We start from the raw sequence: 19,514 nt of genomic DNA on the forward strand, positions 1-19,514 counted from the left end.
ACCCTTCCATTCGCTGGTGAGGTTTCTAATAGCAAATGGATTGTCCAAAGAACTTGTAACTCCCAGTGCTAAACAGCTAATAGTAGCTCCTTAGGGTCCTGATTTAGGGCCTAAACCTAAACACATGAAATCACCTGGACATCTTTTATCTTTTCATCTTTGCTCTTAAATGCACAAAAGACATGGGATTATAAATGGGGGGAGGTGTAAAGATGTAAACAGCAATACAGATTCATTTTCAAGAAAGAAATACACTCCTTACCTCCAATTTTTCAACTGGTGAAACTTCAACTAAGATACCTTGTCCAGTTTGGCACACTACAATTCACGGTGCAACACTTGAAGAAAAGGCTAAAGACACTGTCCTAAAAAATGAAAGGCCAAAAAGGTAAGATTCAAACTGTGAAATATTTAAAGAAGACAGTATGAGCAAGTCACACAGCGTATGAATAAAAGGTCATGAAAAAGCATGCACCATTTTACTACATGAAATTTCAGTAAATGAAGTTTATGTTTAATTGACACTAAGAAAAAGTTCTCCTGACTGCCTGAGCCACCCTACTCTCCCCTCTCAGCCATCTCTACTGCCTAAGGCAGAGCTCACAACAGTAGAAGGGAGGAATAAAGCTTTCCTGAGATTTTGGCTTCAGAGAAAGCTAGCAAGAGGAGCTTTAGTTGCATCCCTGGCAAACCATCAGGTGTCCCTGCAGCTTCCCAAGATATACTAGTCATTAAAATTTAATGAATTTGATTACTAAACTGCGCTGAGGCCCTTTTAGGGCCATAGGTCTTTAAAATTTAAAGGACTCCATGGTGAGTCTGATTCAGTCTCTGGTAAAGGAGAGGAACTTTTAAAATTAACATACAAGGAGCAAGCGCCATACTCCTACTGCAATCCTATAGCAGTGAAGGGGTATGTATAGTCTTTTCTTCTGTTTTTTTCCTGCTACGTTACCTGTTCTCAATAGAATTAGACCTACTCACTCAGAACTGGGAGACCCTCCCCATGACCCAACCCATGAAATCACTAATCCACCTTTCAGGAATAACTTCAACTTCCTCAAAAAGGAAGAAAATCGCTTTATCATAAGCCTTAGTAAAATAACAAAAGAATTTTTGTTAAGGAAGAAAGTAGAGTTTTTGGTTCCCCAATTAGGGACTTTTTTTTTTTAAGAGACAGGGTCTTGCTCTGTCACCCAGGCTGGAGTACAGTGGCCCAAGCATAGCTCATTATAACCTTGAACTCCTGCCTCAGCCTCCCGAGTAGCTGGGATACAGGCACATACCACCATGGTCGGCTAATTAAAAATTTTTTTTTTCTAGAGACAGGGTCTCACTATTTTGCTCAAGCTGATCTCGAACTCCTGGCCTCAAGCAATCCTCCCGCCTCGGCCTCCCAAAGTGCTGGGATTACAGGTGTGAGCCCACCATGCTCACCTGGCTTCCAATTGGGGATTTTAACATCTCAAAAAGTGACTATAAATTTCAGATTGACCAAACAGCCCTAGTGAAGGAGGAAAAAGTTCTTCCACATAGAAAAATTTCAGGGAATAATGCCAGAAGTGACCAAATTAGAAAATTCATAATTTTGCAACCCTTAATTACATAACTAATTCACGAACTGGTAATCAATGGACGATAAAAGCATTAGGTGAAAAGTTGGGCTTCACGAAAGGATCAAGCTGTCACCATTTGAACCTCCTATCAACTGTCACAACACTTAAGCTGAAATGACCAGACATTATGTGCCTCCAGATGTGATGTAATATGAAGTGACAGCAAGTACTCTTGCCTACTCCTCCAAAAAATTCCATTCTGAATCTAATTAAGCATAAAGATCTAATTTCCAGACCATATGAAATACAGAGAATAAAGGAACAAGTTAGATAATACCCCATCAGAATGGGACATTCTGAGCATGAAAAAAAGCAGAGGGTACTGTTATAGATTACAAGAGAATTAAGATAGACTTAAGAGTAGATCCTGTTTCAAAGGAACTATCAAAAAAAAGAATTATTTTTAGACAACTAGGGAAACTTGAGCATGGACTAAGTACAGTTGACCCTTGAACAGTACAGGTTTGAACTGCACAGGTTCCAACACACAGATTTTTTTCAATAAAAGTCACACTGAGTATGCCTGTTTCTCCTGACCTCCATTCTACCCCCTCTGCCACCCCTGACACAGCAAGACCAACCCCTCCTCTTCTTCTTCCTCAACATACTCAATAGGTAAATGATAAGGATGAAGACCTTTATGATGATCCACTTCCACTTAATGAACAGTAAATATATTTTCTCTTATGATTTTAATGTTCTTTTCTCTAGCTTACTTTATTATAACACATATAACATACATAATATATGTTAATTGACTGTTCATGTTATCAGTAAGGCTTTTGGTCAACAGGCTATTAGTAGTTAAGTTTGGGGGGAGTCAAAAGTTATATGTGGATTTCAACTGCGTTGCAGGGGTGGGGGGGTCAGCACCCCTAACTCCCACATTGTTCAAGGGTTAACTGTATTGTACATGCTAATAAGGAATTATTATTAGGTATGTTGTATATGATAATGGAATTCCAGTTATGTAAGAAAATGTGTTTTAGAGACATATTAATTAGGGGTAAAATTATGTCTTATATATGCTTTCTCAACAAAAAAGAGGGGTAGGGAAAAGATGAAACAAATACAGCAAAACATTGATAACTATACCATCACATGTTCACTGAACTTTTCATTCATGTACATTTGGAAATGTTCACAAATAAAGTTAAAAATAATCAACTAGGAATCACTAAGAGGAGTCCTTTAAGGAGGAAATATATATATTCAAAATAATACTTGAAAGATGGAGATTTTAATTATTTTGTGCAGAGCATAGAAAAAAGCAGCCAGGGATATAAAATGACTAAGGGGGTTCTTAGGGCAGTCCAGAGGTAATACCTTTAAAAAGCCAAAACCATTATTTTTAAATATTTATTGAAAACTGCAATAAGTGATAAAGCATAAATGTGTGAAGCCCACTCTCTGTCCTAAAGCTTCCTCTTGAACCAGTAAGGAAAAAAACATACCCTGCATCCTGATAACAAAGAAGTTCAGAGAAAGGAGAGAAGGGTTGGGTAAAGCAATTTTACTGAAGAAAAATAATCAAGGTAGACGACAGAAAAGATGCTGGATTAAGAGAGAAGGAAGGGAAAAAATGTAAATGTCCTAAAGAAATTTTTAGAATTTTGGTTTTAAATCATGACAGATTTGTAAGAAGAACAGGGGAGAAACCTAATGAACTTTCAAGAAAAGAATCCTTAGAGATTAAAAAAATTAGCTCTGAAGAGGAAATGGAACAATACTAAATTTGAGAAGGCATGCTCATACCCTAAAACATGCGCTAATTGAACACCACCTAACTGAATATACTACAAATAAACAAGGGCATTTGACATTTACAGACCTAATGTAAGATAATTGTTCAAGGCTATCATTACAAACAAGTAGCAAGAATGTTATTGAATGTCGAAACAACGATGTTGAAAACAAGATATGAGGTACATTCAGAAGCAGAATCACCACCAGAAGTATAAGAGCACTGCCTCTATTGCTAGGAAAGAAGTACGAGGCAGATAAACTCTTTGCCTTCCATAAGATTCAGAAGGATGAAGCAAACAAGATTTTGGCTAGGATTTCATCAAGAGTGATTTGAGAAGCAAGAAAGGAAGGCTTACAGAAGATATCCAGTAAGGGAGTTAATAGGGAAGTTTGAGTTTAACCATCAGAGTGACAAGAAAGATGGCAAATGATTATTTAAAAAATAGGCATCTCAAAAAAAAAATAGGCATCTTTTTTAAAATTGAGGCATGTCTAAAGAAAGGGAAAAGGACTGTACACATAGGGATGAGAAAGGACTAGTGACAGAGCAAGCTTTCCAACAGGGCAGAGAGGCTGGCAAATTCCAGAGCTGGTGGGCCCATGCTCTAGAAATGGAGTGGGGTAGGGGGCAGTGAAGATGGGATATGAAGGCATAATCTCGCAATTGTCTCAATCTTCAGGACAGAAGTCACGAGGTCATGAAATTATATGACTTATGGGAAGTCAGTGAGCATCTATATAGGCAAGAGTTAACTGGCTACAACAGCTGAAACAAAATGTAATAGTAATAGACAAAGAACACACACCATTCATCATGTGTGAGACCACAGACAAGTTACTTAACCTCTCTTAGGCCCTGTTTCATAATCCTTTGCTTAATATCACACCTAACTATCACATAGTTACCTCACATGGCTGCTGTGGGAATTTATTTACGTACAAGGAAAAAATTTGTATTTGGTAAAGCAGTATGTTCATTTCATTAGGTTATATGATAGCTCTCATAAGACAGCAAACCTAGGAATCTTCGCAGAACTGCCTCCTTTTTTTCTATTTCACAATGGCAGATATATTAACATATCCACAGAATATATATTACATTATATATTATACCAACAGAAGTTGTGATGGTAAAAGTGTAACTAGAAAAGTATTCTTTTCCATGAAAGAGGGAAAAAAAATTAGTTGATATTATACATCCCAATTTCAATAGCAATTAAGGATTTCGTATTCTCAGAGTCATTCAAGACATGATTTTTATGATGAAGTGGAAATACAATCAACTTGTCCATTGTTAAGGTCAAGAAATTGCCCAAGGTTGAAGAGACTTATAATATTGCTGAGTATTCAAGAAGTAATTTACTTATATCTACACACACACACACACACACAGAAAATGTAACCTTTCAATTATAAAAAGTACATAATTATACAAGTGAGTACAGCTATATAAAACAGAGCTTAAATAGAACTAGGAGCTGAGTCTGAAGTCTTGGATAAAAATGAACAGTCACTGTCGTTTGTAAGTAAATTCTGCCCACAAAGAGCCAACAAGAGACCTTCCGATCTCAGTTATGGCACACATTAAGGTAACTTGAACCAACCCTCCCACTGAAGACAAGTAATAGAGTTGAACAAAATATAAGAAATGACTTTCTTAAAAGGGTCAAAGAGCTTACAGGATAATGCTTTCAGATCCATGAAAAGACTGGAATTCAGAGGAGTGAGCCCAGAAATTGAGAAGAGGAAGCTAGAGGTTAAACCATATTCAACAGCCTGATTAAGTCAGATTGCCAAAAGGGAAAATCCTCTTCCCCCACCTTCAGGTTAGGACCCTGAAGGGCTGCACCTTAAAAATAAGGGCGAATGAGAAATTAATCGTCTATACACTGAAAGCAATGTGGCCTTGAGTCATGGGGTTGGCCCAGGAAAATCTCCAAAACTGACATTTGATTAAGTAATACTGGATTCTCTCAAGCAGACGTGCGCGTGCACACACACACATACACACCCCCTTTGTGAAAGATATAATCCTTGGTCTCAAATGGTTTCTCAAATAAGTTTTCAAATACAATGCCCAGCATACAATTAAAGACAACCAGGCACATGAGAAGACAAGAGAAGATGACCAAAAGCCAAAGAAACAACAAACACCAAAAACAGACTAATAGGGACTCCAAGTATTGGCATTATTGACATAGATTTTAAATTACGCTTACTATGTTCAAAGATATGAAAGACAAACTTAAAAATCTTGGCAATGACCTAGAAACCATTAAAAGGGAAACAGCAGATTTTTTTTAAAGAAGCAGAGTAATTCTGTTACTGAAAAACGCAAAAACTGAAATTAAGAAATCAATGAACAGGTTTAAAAGCCAATAGACACAGCTGAGACAGTGAATCAAATGATAGGTCAGGAAGAAAAAAAAGCTCAGAATAAAGAGAGGGTAAGAAACATGGAGGATACAATGACAAGGTCCAATATTCAACAGTTAATTGGCATCCCAGAAGGAAGAAAGACAGAATAGGGCAGAGACAATATCTGCATAAATGTTCTAAATTTTTTGAAAATGTTCCAAAAATGATGAACGATGTCAAATCACAGATTTAAAAATATCAATGAATTCCTAGCTGCAAATCAACAAAAAAAGGAAAATTGAAAAGCATCCTGAGTGGGAAATGATTATTTCAAAGAAGCAACTGTTCGACTGGTAGCTTAATTCTCAATGACAAAAATGGAAGCTGAAAGACTGTATATCTCCAAAGAAGAGAAAAAAACTGCCAACTTGTGGAGAAAATATCCTTCAAGAATAAAACTGAAATACAGGCTCAGACAAATAAAAGAGCTCATATCATATCTTAGTGAGTAAACCCTCACTAAGAACACATAAAGCAAAAGAAAACTGGCCCAAGATGGAAGGTCACAGATGCAAAAAAGAATGAAGAATCATCAAAGCCTAAATAAGCATGTAAAAAATCTAAAGTAACATTGCCTGTATAAAATAATGTCTCGTGGGGGTTGCAATATATACAGAAAATTACATTACAGGACAACAATAGCATGTATGTCAGGAGGTAGATAAATGCAACTAAGATGTTTTAATGTTCTTGCTTCAACCAGGAAAGAAGAAGGTAAAAGTATCAATTAACATTAGACTTTGATAAGTGAAGGCCACATGCTGCAAACACTAGGTTAATTACAAAAAGAATAAAAATGAATATGTGATATCTGAACTAATAAAGAAAAAATTAATACAAAAATAATCAAAGAGATAAAGAGAATAGGAGAAAAAGAAATACAGAGCTGGTGGAACAAAAATGTGATGCTATACTTAATCCAAAAATATCAGTAGTTATATTAAATATAAATGAATTAAGTATTCCAAAAAGAAAACAATTATCAGAATGGGTTAACAAAAAAGAAATTCTACAAATATATGCTGCTTTCAAGAGACCCAACTAAAAAATAAAAATGCAGATAGGCTAAAAGTAAAAAGGTAGGCCAGGCACAGTGGCTCACCCCTGTAATCCTAGCACTTTGGGAGGTGAAGGCAGTAGGAATGCTTGAACCCAGGAGTTCGAAACCAGCCTGGGCAACATGAGACCCTGCTTCTTTTAAAAAAAAAAAGTAAAAGGATAGAAAAATATATATCATGCGAACATTGGCCAAAACAAAGATGGTATAGCTATATTAATTTCAGACAAAATAGACAAGGAAAAAGCACCACTAAAGAGTCACTTCATAATGATAAATGCTTAATTCACTGGAACAACGGAACATGCATTTGAAAACGTGGCCTCAAATTATACATAAAGCAAAAAAGCTAACAAAACTACTAGGAGGAATAGACACACATCAGTATTATGGTGGCAGATTTTATTAATAAGATTATCTTTCTCAGTAGTTGCAAGAATAAGCAGACAAAGAAAATCAGTAGGCACAGAGATACAATTAACACAGTTGATCTCAATGTGCATTTATAGAATGCTATATCCAACAGTTACAGAATGAATGTTTTACAAGTGCTTACATATTTACAAAAACTGACCACATGCTGAGCCATAAAGTCTCAGGACATTTTAAAATACTAAAATCACTCAAAGAAAGTTCTCTAAGGAAAATGTGATAAAGCCAGAAACTAATTTAAAAAAAAAATACATAGGCCAGATGCAGTGGCTCACCCCAGGAATCCCAGCACTCCGGGAGGCCGAGACCCTGAGCTCAGGAGTTTGAGAACAGCCTGACCAAGAGTGAAACCCTGTCTCTACTAAAAATAGAAAAATTAGCCAGGCCTTGTGGTGCATGCTTGTAGTACCAGCTACTCAGGAGGCTGAGGTAAGAGGATCACTTGAGCCCAGGAGGTTGAGGTTGCAGTGAGTTATGATGACATCACTGCACTCTATCCCGGTGACAGAGCAAGACTCTACCAAAAAAATAAAGAAAGAAAGAAAAGAAAAGAAAGAAAACAGGAAAGAAAAGAAGGAAAAGAAAAAGGAAAAGAAAGAAAAGAGAAAAGAAAGAAAATTCCCATGTCACTGGAAATTAAAAAATACACTTTAAAAAAAAACCATGGATCAAAGAAATTAGTGGAAATTAGAAAATGTTGCAAAATTAATAATGAAAATATTACATATCAAAAATTATGGGAGATACAGGTAAAGCAATACTTGAAAGTGAAATGTGCAGTTTTAAATGCATATGTTAGGAAGGAAATAAAGTATAAATTAATACCTAACTACCCATCTCAAGAAGTTAGAAAAAGAGCAAAATAATCCCTAAAGAAATTTTGAAAAATAATAAATATAAAAGCAGATATTAAATAGAAAAACCTGAAGAAAGCTATTATTTTAAAAACTTGATCTGTAACTAAGGCTAGGCCTAAGTGGCTTCACTGCTCAATTCTATCATGCATTTAAAGAAGAAATGAAACCAACCTTAACCTAAACTCTTCCAGAGAATTAAAAAAGCAGGTATATTCCTTAACTCATTTTATAAGGCTCCTAAAACCTGACAAGGACAGTACAAGAACACAAAATTAGAGGCCAATCTCACTCATGAACCAAGATTCCAAAATAAAATAAAAGCAAAATGTGCTACTGACCAAGCGGGGTTTATTCCTGAACTGCAAAGCTGATTTAGCCTGAGGAAATCAATCAATATAATTTGCTTCGAGGAATAAAATCATATGGTTATATTAACAGTAGGAAAAACATTTGATAAAATACAATATCCATTCATGATACAAGCTCCCAACAAACTAAGAACAGAATGAAATTTCCTTAATCTGATAATATCTAGAAAAAAATTAAGCAAACATATTGTAGAGAAATGTTGAAAGTTTTCCCTTTGAGAAAAGGAACAAAACAATGGTGCCCACTATTACCACTTCTATTCAATATTATAATCAAAGTACTAGTCAACAAAGAAGTGTAATATTTTGAAAGGAAGGAACAAAATTTTCTTTATTTGCAGATAAGATTGAATACATAGTAAAAGATTCTAAAGATGCATGACTGACAGTAATAAAAGTTTAATACAACTGCTAGATACAAGGTCAATATAAAAACAAAGTCTACAAACATTTACAGTATCAGAAAATATCAAATATCTAGGAATAAAATTCTCAAAAGCTGTGAACGACTTTCTGGAGAAAATCATAAAACATTATTGAGAGAATTAAAGAGGACCTAAATAAACGGAGTAGCATATGTTCATGAACTAGAAAACAACAAAGATGTCAATTCTCCTCAAATTGCTCTAGAGATTCCATGCAATTCCAATCAAAGTAAGTTTGTGTGTGGAAAATGACAAGATGATACTAAAATCAAATAAATGTGCAAAGAGCCAAGAATAGCCAAGATGCTTCCCAAGGACAACGAGGTAGAACAACTCGTTCTACTGAAAATCAAGATTTATGACAAAGCTATAATAAACAAGATAATGTGGTATCAGTACAAGGAGAGACAAACAGACCAATGGAACAGAACAGAGAGCACAGAAACAGAACCACAGACACATGGACATTTGATTCCTGAAAAGAGTAGGGAAAAGACAGTGTGCTGAAACAATTAGCTATCCATATGGAAAAAAAAATAATACTGTCCCCTATACCTCACATGATACAAAAAAATCAATTTCAGATAGATGCTAGATCTATAGGTGAAAGCTAAAACAATTAGGCTTCTAGAAGATGAAGGTGAATATCTTCAAAACCATGGGATAGGAAAAGATATTTTAAACTGAACTTGATGCCTAGTTTAAATATAAAGGAAGATACTGACTACAATAAAACCAAGAACTTTGACATATCAAAAGACACATTAAAAATGAAAAAGAAAAAGCATGCCATACAGTGGGAGATGACATTTGCAACCAGCAAGAGTTCATTTCCAGCATATAATAAAGAACTCCTACAAATCAACAACCAAAAAAGACAAGGAATACAACACATTTTTGAAGGAATTCCACCCAAAATACTTATGAAAGCATAAACCTCAGTTACTTGAAAGATTTAGTTACGAATACTGACACTCTTCCTGAGATTTACAAAGTAAAAGGTTTTAAGTACATATTAACATTTAAATGCTCATATTTCAATAAACCAGTTCTTCCATTCCTTCTTTAGTCTGAACTCTAAAAGAAATAACTATCATTGATAAGTCTTGTTTAAGATATTTGCCTACTTGAGGTCACAAAGACATTTTCTAAAAACTGAGATCTACCTACATAACTATCTACAATAGAATAATATATTGACATAATGGAATAGTATACAGTAATGAGAATGAATAGTCTACAACTACATACAATATAGATACATCTCACATTCACACAGTTGCATAAAAAAAGTCAGACACAAAAGTGTACAGTACGATTCCATTTACATAAAGCATAAAAGTCAGCAAAAACTAATCTGTAGTGTTAAAAGTTAGGAAAATGGTTGAGGGGTAGAGTGGTAAGAGATCACAAGGGAGTACAAAGGGGGACTTCTAAGTTGCTGGTGATGTTCAATTTCTTGATCTGGGTGCTGGTACACAAGTGTGCTCAGTTGGTGAAAATGCAGTTGTTCACTACCAATAATGTATACTTTCTGCATATTAAATTTCAGTAAAAGGTTTTTTGGTTTTTTCTAAGTGTGAAGGAGTCTAGTTTTCAAAATTGTTTAGGAAATATAAGAGCAAAAAAGTTTGAAGTTCATTGCTTCAAGTCAAAGCACAAAATCAAATAACAAAAACTTTAAAAGCAATATGCTAGTTACCGTAAATATTAATGGAGGTGGTGTCAAATCAACTAGCAACTCTCAAACTTATAGTAACATTGGTATGAAACTATTTGAATCCAACAGGATAAACTGACACGTCTAGATTTAGTGAGGAGTGTTGATTCTTAAAGATCTCAGACAAGCAACTTAATCTTGTAGGTTTTTGGTAAACACGGTTTTTAAATCTTAGGAATTAACTAACAAAGAGATTCACACATCTAGTTGAACCCCCAATTTTACAAATGAGGAAACCAAGATCCTTTGAAGTTGGGTGATTTGTCCAAGGTCATAAGAAGCTCTGAATAAGTATAAACAGTCCAAGTTATTTAATTAAGTTCACCCCCTCCCAATTTTCTGTAACTTCTAGGGGATTTCCACCTTCCAAGAGAGTTTGTTTACTGGCAGTGTCCCTCAATACACACTATATTCAACGGAAACATTTTCACCCAAACAACTCAAAATTAATTTCTTTGCCATCCATGACTAATAGCCAAAAGCTATTTCTGTGGCAGAAAAGATAAGACTTTTTAAAAGTAAAGTTCATGATGTGCAGCCTAACAGATAACTTTCTGTTTACACTAAATGACTTTTACACCAAACTTAAGAATGTGTGTGATAATTTAAAATAACAATGGCACCTATTTACATATGGTTTCCCTGAAAAAGACTTTAAAAAAATCAATTGTGACCAAAATTGAAACCAAAGATTTTCTAGAAGTGCATATAAACAAATGAATGTGCTAAATTACTGAAATTATACTAACTTAATATTAATTTCTTATTAAATCAATCATAACTGTGACAAGTACCAAAAAAATTAAATTCTCCAATTCATTCCAATTAGCTTCTATACCCAAGAATAAGTATGCTTAACATTTTTAAAAGGAAGAGTGAATGTCATTTTGAAGTCAAATCCATCAAAAGTGAACAGTACATAAAACAACCCTTTTAGTCCCATGAACACATAGTTTTAAATTACAGAAACGCTTTAGCTTCCACTCTATCACCATAGTGTTCTTTCCACTATCACAAGACTCTCTCCTTTTATTTCAAACTATAAAGTTCAGTGCCAAGATGCAGCCATGGACTTGCCATCCCTAGAGGAAACACCTGGCCTTTGAGGACCTGGAGAAAATTTAAAAGTAAATCAGAAAATGGTTTTATAGCCACGGAAACTTAATCACTAAAGAACTGGAGGTCTCAATGATATAAACACAGATAATTAAAAATGATTTAACAATTACATGCAACATGGTATCCTGGAACAAAAAAAGAATATTAGTGGAAAACCGGTAAAATGGAATAAAATCTGCAGTACAGCTAATAATAATGTACCAATGTTAATGTCTTAGTTTGGACAAATGTACCAGGGTTATGTATATCTTGGTGAAGGCTATAGGGGAATGCTGTACTATCTTTGCAATTTATTGTAAGTTGAAAGTTATTCCAAAATAAAAAGTTTAAAAAGAAATGACTTAGCAAAAATGTACAAAAGTTGAGAAATTTGTACCTCAATTCTGACCAATCAAATGCCCACAATCAATATGTATCTTCAAGTGATATGATATATCTCCATCCACATAAGGTAAATGAGGGATGGAATGGGTTCACAGAAGGGTCTCTTTAAATGCCACCTATTTCTCCAACATTACAAAATAAAATAAACTCCAAAAAAGTCTCAAAAAAATACTTTAGGCAGGAATGAAAATGAAAAGCCTGAAACAATTCCTCAAGTGGACAGGGAAGAGAAGAATCCTATTTAGTACAAAAGATGTGGGCAGTGAACAGCCAAGTAGAAAAGGGTATTCTAGAGGTCCTAAAACAGTGAAGCTTAATAATAAAAAATACATATCATTTCTTACGAACTCACCTAGGAGCCAGGTGCTGTTTTAAGTGCTTTAGCGGTACTAACACATTTAATCTTCCAAGTACCCTATAAAAGAGGCACTACTTGTATTTTTCATTTTACAGATGAGTTCTTTAAGTAACAGAACAGAGATTTGAAGGCAAGCACTCTGGGTGAATAGTCCATGCTCTTTACCACTATACCATACAGCCTTTTGAGGAGACAAGCCAGGAGAAAGTTCCTGCCTTCTAGAGACAAGTCTCCACTACTCACCCTCTCCTAAGCCTCCGCCGGTGAAGAAAGGCCTCTTCCCAAGGCTTGGGAGTCTCTGCTAAGACTATAAAGGAAGATAACCCTGCCGCCCTATCTGCAAGTTTGTGTTCATAATCTTCTGGTACCTGATGCACTCAGTGCAAGTTCCTGCTGACACTCTGTTATACATAGAAGTTAGTTTTTATAGCACTAAAAGTATTCAAATTCAGATATGCTGGCCCGGCCTGGGACTCTGAACACCGTACTTGACACTCTTTTGTGGAAAAATGGTGTTGATTAAAAAAAAAAGTCTTATAAATGGACTTTTTAGAAATAGAGGCTCCCTTTACAAAGACTCTAGCCTTACAGACGCCATAATTAAATTTTAATAAAGACATCGCAGTTACACAAACAATACAGTTGTGCTCATATATCTGTGAACTAAAATCTTATGCCCCCTCCCAGCTGACTAAATGGACCCCCTCTTAGCCAAGGGGACTCCAGAAATACCCTAAAACTGAGATGCTTGCCATGAGAAGCGAGGTCGGACATGTCTGGTCATGCCCCCCTTCCTTCTTGGAGATATCCTTTAGAACCCATTAACAAGCCTAAAGCTATACAATGCAAAGTTTATACCACACCTGCAGGTCATCAATATACTTAACAGATCACTTGAGTCTGAGCATACATCCAGTATATGTTCAGTGGCTTGTCTCTGATCAACAGACTTCTTACCTTATTTTAAAACATTCCAAGCCTTTAGACAAAGCTTCATTTCTTTAATTACAAATCAAAGAATCTTTAAACTCACCTATAACCTCAAAACGCCACTTTGAGATGTCCTGCCTTTTTGGGCAAAACCAATGATGTATACCTTCCAAGTATTGATTTATGATTTTACATGGAATTTCTGTCTCCCTGAAATGTATAAAACCAAACTGTAAGCCAATCACAGTGAGATTACTTGCTCAAGGCTTCTTGGGCATGGCTCTCAGGGCCAAGGTCGCATGTATTCAGCTCAGAATAAACTTCCTTAAATTATGTTACAGAGTTTGGATTCTTTTCCATTGACATATTAAAGTGGTATAGCTCTTTATACCTAACATGATAGGAATGGTGTTATTGAAAAAAAATTAGCTTAATATTCTATGGATTTCCTGCACTATGACCAATTGTGGATGTATCTAGCAGTTAATATACTGCTCTCCCTGGCTCCCTCAATAAGCTCTGCATTAAAAAATTACTACCAAGTAAACAAATATATCTTTTATGCCCCCACCCCTAGAACAGAAGGGGTAGCATCTCAGAAGATAGCTAAAGTAGTAACAGTAGAAGCAATGACGATGACAATGTAATAATAAGAACTCTTTTTGAGCATTTACCATTGCTAGGCAAGTTTTAAATCTGATACACAGCCTCTAGCTCACTTAATACTCACATGAGGTAGATACCACATTATCCCCATTTCAAAAATGAGGAAACAGGTCAGAGATTAAGCAATTTGTTTATCTGATACAAAGCTAGTGTCAGAAAATCTGAACATCTGAGCATTTTACCCCTAGAGATTATGTTTTTAACCACTGCTCACTGTAATGAAATAATCTGATAACTCTTAAAATGAACAGAGCATGCTTACCCAAATTCATTTTTCAAACAAAAGAGTGGTTTGGAGACCCAAAAAAAGGGATCTATCTTGACTTTTATTAGGAATATTTCCTTCAACCAAACTAAGGCTGAACACATTTATGGAGAACAAATTTAAAATGTATTTAGCTGTGCTTTTATCACTTTGAAATCCCTCACTTGTTTGAACACCACAAACAGTGGTAACAGGATGTAACATCAACAGACTAATAAATATTTTAAAATCTTCAGGTGGCTGGGTGTGGAGGCTCATGCCTGTAATCCCAGCACTATGGGAGGCTAAGGTGGGAGGACAGCTTGAGCCCAGGAGTTTGAGACCAACCTGGGCAACACAGCGAGACCCCGCCTTTAAAAAATAAAATCTTCAGGTAAAACAAACACACTGTCCATGTTTATCACTAAGTAAATGAGGGCAAAATAACTGAAAGAGGTTGAATACCTTTGAAAAGTTTCAAATCAGCAGCAAGAAATGGTAGAAACAAGATTTTCCCTTTATGACAAACCAAAACTCTGTTCTTTCAACACTCTAAGATCTGCTTTATAATGATGAACATTTAAAAAAGCCATCTGATTCACATAACAAATCTAATTTTGGATAGCTAAAGGTATACTACCTACCATCTCTGAGTAATTAACAAAAAGCAGGCAACCCCCAACAATTTCTGGAGCACAAGCTGATATTTTAAATCATCTATTTGAACCTCACGACTTGCATTTCCTGGTAACAATGATCAATGTGCTAGGTTTCCAAGCCAGCCCACAAAAGCCTATAGGTCCATAAGGTTACAGAAGTAAAACGAAACACAGAACCTGCGGGGCAATGTTTCTATGAGAAAAGCCATTGAGCATTCCAACTTAGGATAACAGCAACTACCCCTGCCCCATTCAAGTCTGGAAATAGAAAAAGGAAATCTTCCCTTCCCAACTGAGAACCTGAGCTTCCCTAGGACCATAGGCCTTGGCTTCTATATGATCAAGGCAGAGCAGGAGTAAAGGCAGGAACCAGAGCAAAAAGGCAGAGCTGGGTGGGAAGATCAGGGATGAAGCAGGCAAGATCTCCTTGGGTGAGAAGGATGGAGGGTGAGACGGCAGTTGAAAGCAAGGAAAAAGTGTGTGTGGCCGGGGCAGGAGGCTTGCTGAAGAAGATAAGAAAACAGTGCCTGTTCCTGCAGCACATAGGCTTTTACAAACTTCCCTCCTTGATGTCTAAGAAGAGGGAAGGAGAAGACAAAGAGAAACCTTAGAAGGGTCTCCACACTGCCTCCCTCACCCTGGCTATTCTCATTCTCCTTTTCCAAATAGAATGGAGTAGGTTAAAGGGTTTTCTTTGCAGCCCTCTTGACCTCCTAAAGCACAGGAATTCAGGAAAGCAGAGTGAACTGGAAGAGTTTTGGCACCCTCCTTGTGAGTGTCCACCCTGTCAAAGACTTCAGTGTCAACTGAGAACTAATGGAAGGCTCCAGATAATGGTAAAATAGCATCAGAGAGGACAGAAAGGAAGGAGAGAAATTTCAAGCAGGGTGGGAAGCAGGATATTGGAGAGTTGGACAAATAAATTAATAGAACTGTCAATGAATTCAACTATAATAAATGTTATTTTGCATTAATTCAGTTTAGCAGTTCCAAATATTTCATCAGGTCCATTTTACTTTTAGACAAATATCTGTGACCATGGTATTAATTTAAAGTTTATTATGCAGAAGGTATGAAAATAAACTTCTAAATACATGAGACATTCCTGGTGTTTTCATCTTTATATAGTGGAAATATAAATCATTTCAGAAAGGCTTTTTTTTAACTTGGTAAATACTGAGTTACATTATCATTTGTGAATTGTTTTCACCCTAGTAGCTCAAATACCATGAGTAATTATCTTCACAAGGAAGTGTATTTAAATCTCTCTTGGGAGTATTAATTATAATCAAAAATTTGTTCGTTCAGACCAAAGATTGCCCGTCAAGACTCCATGGTATTATTTAAAATACAGTCCCACAATCCACATCACACACACACATGCTGTTGTATACTGAGGAACACAAGACTTCTTTTTCCGTTTCCATGAAAATATGACTACTTAACTGAAGGCCCTGAAACAATTTACTTCTTAAAAGATGGAACAGCAAATCCCAAATTTCACAGTAACTTTTCTAGAACTTCCAGCCAGAGACAATTAATTAGACAGGTAAACCTGACCAAAAACACCTAATAGGGTATGAGTGCCAGACATTTAGCATCTTTTTCCCCCTGATTTCTGCAGCTGTTCTTCCAGCTGAACTCTATCCAGATGTAGAGCCTTTCTCTTAAGCAAGGATAAGGGCCAGGATGGCAGACTCAGCGGTGCATCAGAGATGCCACAGCAGAGACCAGTGGGAGACAAAAATGACCATGGCAAGATGTTCCTGCTGTTTACTAACATCTCAGATACTGCCTGGGAATCTGTGAAAGGCTAAATTTTAGTCTCTAGCCCCACAGGAGACTACACTGGATTCCATAATAGCTGCTGTATTTTCTGCAAACCACGAACAGGGTTCAAAACCTTCAAACCAAATTAAAAAGAAAACAGGGTCGGCTGTCAAATACTCCACTTGCTGGAGAAGTGTATGTATATACCACCTCCAAGCTCTGATAAAGCAAATTCAAACCCCTATAAACAGTTGCTATTTTATTTTAATAATGTAATTTGAAGTATTATTCAGGACCAGAATAAACAAAATATTTGATCTTTGAAGTATCTGGGCATGCTGAAACAGGAGGCAAAGTTACTGAAAACATCTGAATCTCAGACAGGTCACTATCAGCTATTAGGAATCTTTACAGATCAGCAGAGTTCTGCTCAATTGTTACCTCGGGCTAGAAAATGGACACATCCGAAAAGAAAAAAAAAAGAGATTATCTTGAGTCAAGGACACTGAAAGCTTTCAAGATAACCAACAGAACTGAAAGGTTTCTTTGTAACAAAAATGTTCATTTTCATAAAATGTTTATCAGTCAGCACATAAACTTATGCAGAGTACGGTAGAAAGAATACATGCTCTAGAATCAAACAAGCATGAGTCTGAGTTCTAGCTTTGCAATTTACCAGCTATATCACCTCCTCAGGGAAGTTACTGAAGAATACTGGAGGTTAGTGTTGTTATCTGTGCAACAGGAATAATGTTATCATTAGCACAGGGTAGCTATGAGGATTAAATGCAAATGTACATTGCCCACCAAGCCCATTGCCCACCAAGCCCAGTGCCCAAATATAATCAACATTAGCTCTGTTTGCTCCAACCCAAAGTGTACACAACATGGTTCTATAATTAAGGAGAAGACTGCATCAAATATGTTTATTTGACTGTTTATGTTACATATACGAAATATGTTTATGTTACATATACAAAATATGTTTATTTCGTATGTTTACGAAAGAAAGTTCAGGGTGACTGAACATAGATGTTCTGTAGATGTAAAGATGAAAATCACATATTTAATATTAACCTTCACTGAAGTCTAACTTTCTCGATTAAGCTAGTTGTAAGCAAATAGGGAGGAGGTCCCTAAAGTTGTAAAAATCCACATCACACAATGATTTAAAGTTATATATATGTATATGCTTGCATTCTTCCAGTGTTCATAAAAAGACACAATCACAAAACTTAACATGGTAATGGTACATTTACAATTTAACACTGCAAAATTAAACTCTCATCTCAAAAACCCTTTCTTGATCAAAATGTTTCTTTCTTCTTACAATATGTTCTCTGTACTATTGCAAATCATTCCTAAAGCAAAAAAGTAATTCCTCTTATCCTTCCAAAATGAAAAAGTGTGCAAAGGAAGCTCAGTTTGTCACATCGGTTTTTTTCCCCATTCATTCTTGTTCTCTTACAAACCAGAAGTAAATATATTATATTCCAAAATTACTGTCTGATTGACAAACGTCACTGAAGAACATATCAAACTGACAAGTCCTGTCTGGCCCAAAGGTGGCAAGTTTTCTTAAAGAATTTAAATAAGTTACGTTCAGTCAAGACAGAAATGCTTTATATTTTAACACACCAACAGTACGAACTTTTGATTTTATACGCAGCTTACTTTATACCGCACCTTGTCCCTACACCTCAAATCCTGTTTTTATGCATCTTATAAGCTGGCACACGGCAGTAAACTACAGAACTCCAACTGGGAATAACTCTAATTTGTTGCTGGACCTTAAAGGACTTATGTGATCTTCTTAAACGAACGCAGACAATGTTTTCTCCTCACTCAACACCTACCAACATCATTTGCAAACCTCTTCTACAACAATTCTTACTATATTACCACTAACCTTCTCCACATCTGTCAACACCCTCAATAGCCCCAACCTTGGTGCTGCTAGTCCTTATCCCCAAACACCTTGCTGGGGCTTAAAGCCCGTCCACAGAGGCTCACTCTTCGCAAAGCCCAGAGTCCGGCGAGGAAGGGCATCATCCCCTTCGTTGGAGGGGGGGCGAAGGCCAACCAAGACGCCACCCCACCCCGGCCACTCCCTCTCCCCTCGGCCTCCCAGGGCGTCCGGGGCGGGCGCGGACTCGCCAGGCCCTGCGCAGACCTCCAACAGCCCCGCAGTTCTCGGTGTCCGCCGCAGCCCCAGGCCGAGCCGAACCCCTGGAATACTCGCAGTCGCTCACACGCCCACAGTCCCAGGCGCAGCGTCACCGGGACGGTCCCGCGGGCACCCCCGACGCTCCGGCCCGGGCAGGTGCCGGTCCTCCTCGCGGACACTCACCCGGCGGCCACTGCTCTCCGTCCGCAGCCGCCACCTTGTCCTCACGCCAGTCGCCTGCTCCCGCGGGGGGTCTGGGCCGGCGCCGCTTCCCCGCCCGACCCCCCTCGGGTGCGCGCAGCGCAGGGCCGGGATCCGGTGTAAGGAGGAGCCACCGCCGCCGCCGCCGCCGCCGCCGCCGCCGCCCCCTTCCCTCCCTCCTCCCTCAGTGCGTCCCTCCCACCGAGCCCGCCTCGTATTTCCTGGATCCGGTCTCGGTGAGAGCTTGGCAAGCAAACTCCGGCTTCAGGGCTTCCGTCCGGCGCCGGCGCTCGCCAGGCACAAAGATGGCTCCGCCGGGGACTGACTAGGGCGATCTCGCGAGGTTTCCCCCACAGGAACAGGAGGGCGAGGGCTCA

The 19,514-nt window shown here is 37.4% G+C and overlaps 1 protein-coding gene across 4 annotated transcripts in view; it reads right to left on the reverse strand.

Annotated features, from left to right (window-relative positions):
• The window catches only part of TAB3 (TGF-beta activated kinase 1 (MAP3K7) binding protein 3), a 63,937-nt gene extending 44,676 nt beyond the window's left edge, over positions 1–19,261 (reverse strand). For 3 of the 4 annotated variants that reach the window (XM_012756919.2, XM_012756918.2, XM_012756917.2), the window contains exons 1-2: positions 19,120–19,261; positions 263–365 (exon numbers count right to left, since the gene is read on the reverse strand). The gene's annotated coding sequence lies outside the window, so the exon portion shown is untranslated. The remainder of the gene's footprint in view (positions 1–262; positions 366–19,119) is intronic. The other variant, XM_075999433.1, reaches the window with a different exon arrangement.
• Between the last annotated feature and the right edge of the window lie 253 nt (positions 19,262–19,514).

This window comes from Microcebus murinus, chromosome X, assembly GCF_040939455.1.
Source record: "Microcebus murinus isolate Inina chromosome X, M.murinus_Inina_mat1.0, whole genome shotgun sequence".
NCBI classification, from domain to species: Eukaryota; Metazoa; Chordata; class Mammalia; order Primates; family Cheirogaleidae; genus Microcebus; species Microcebus murinus.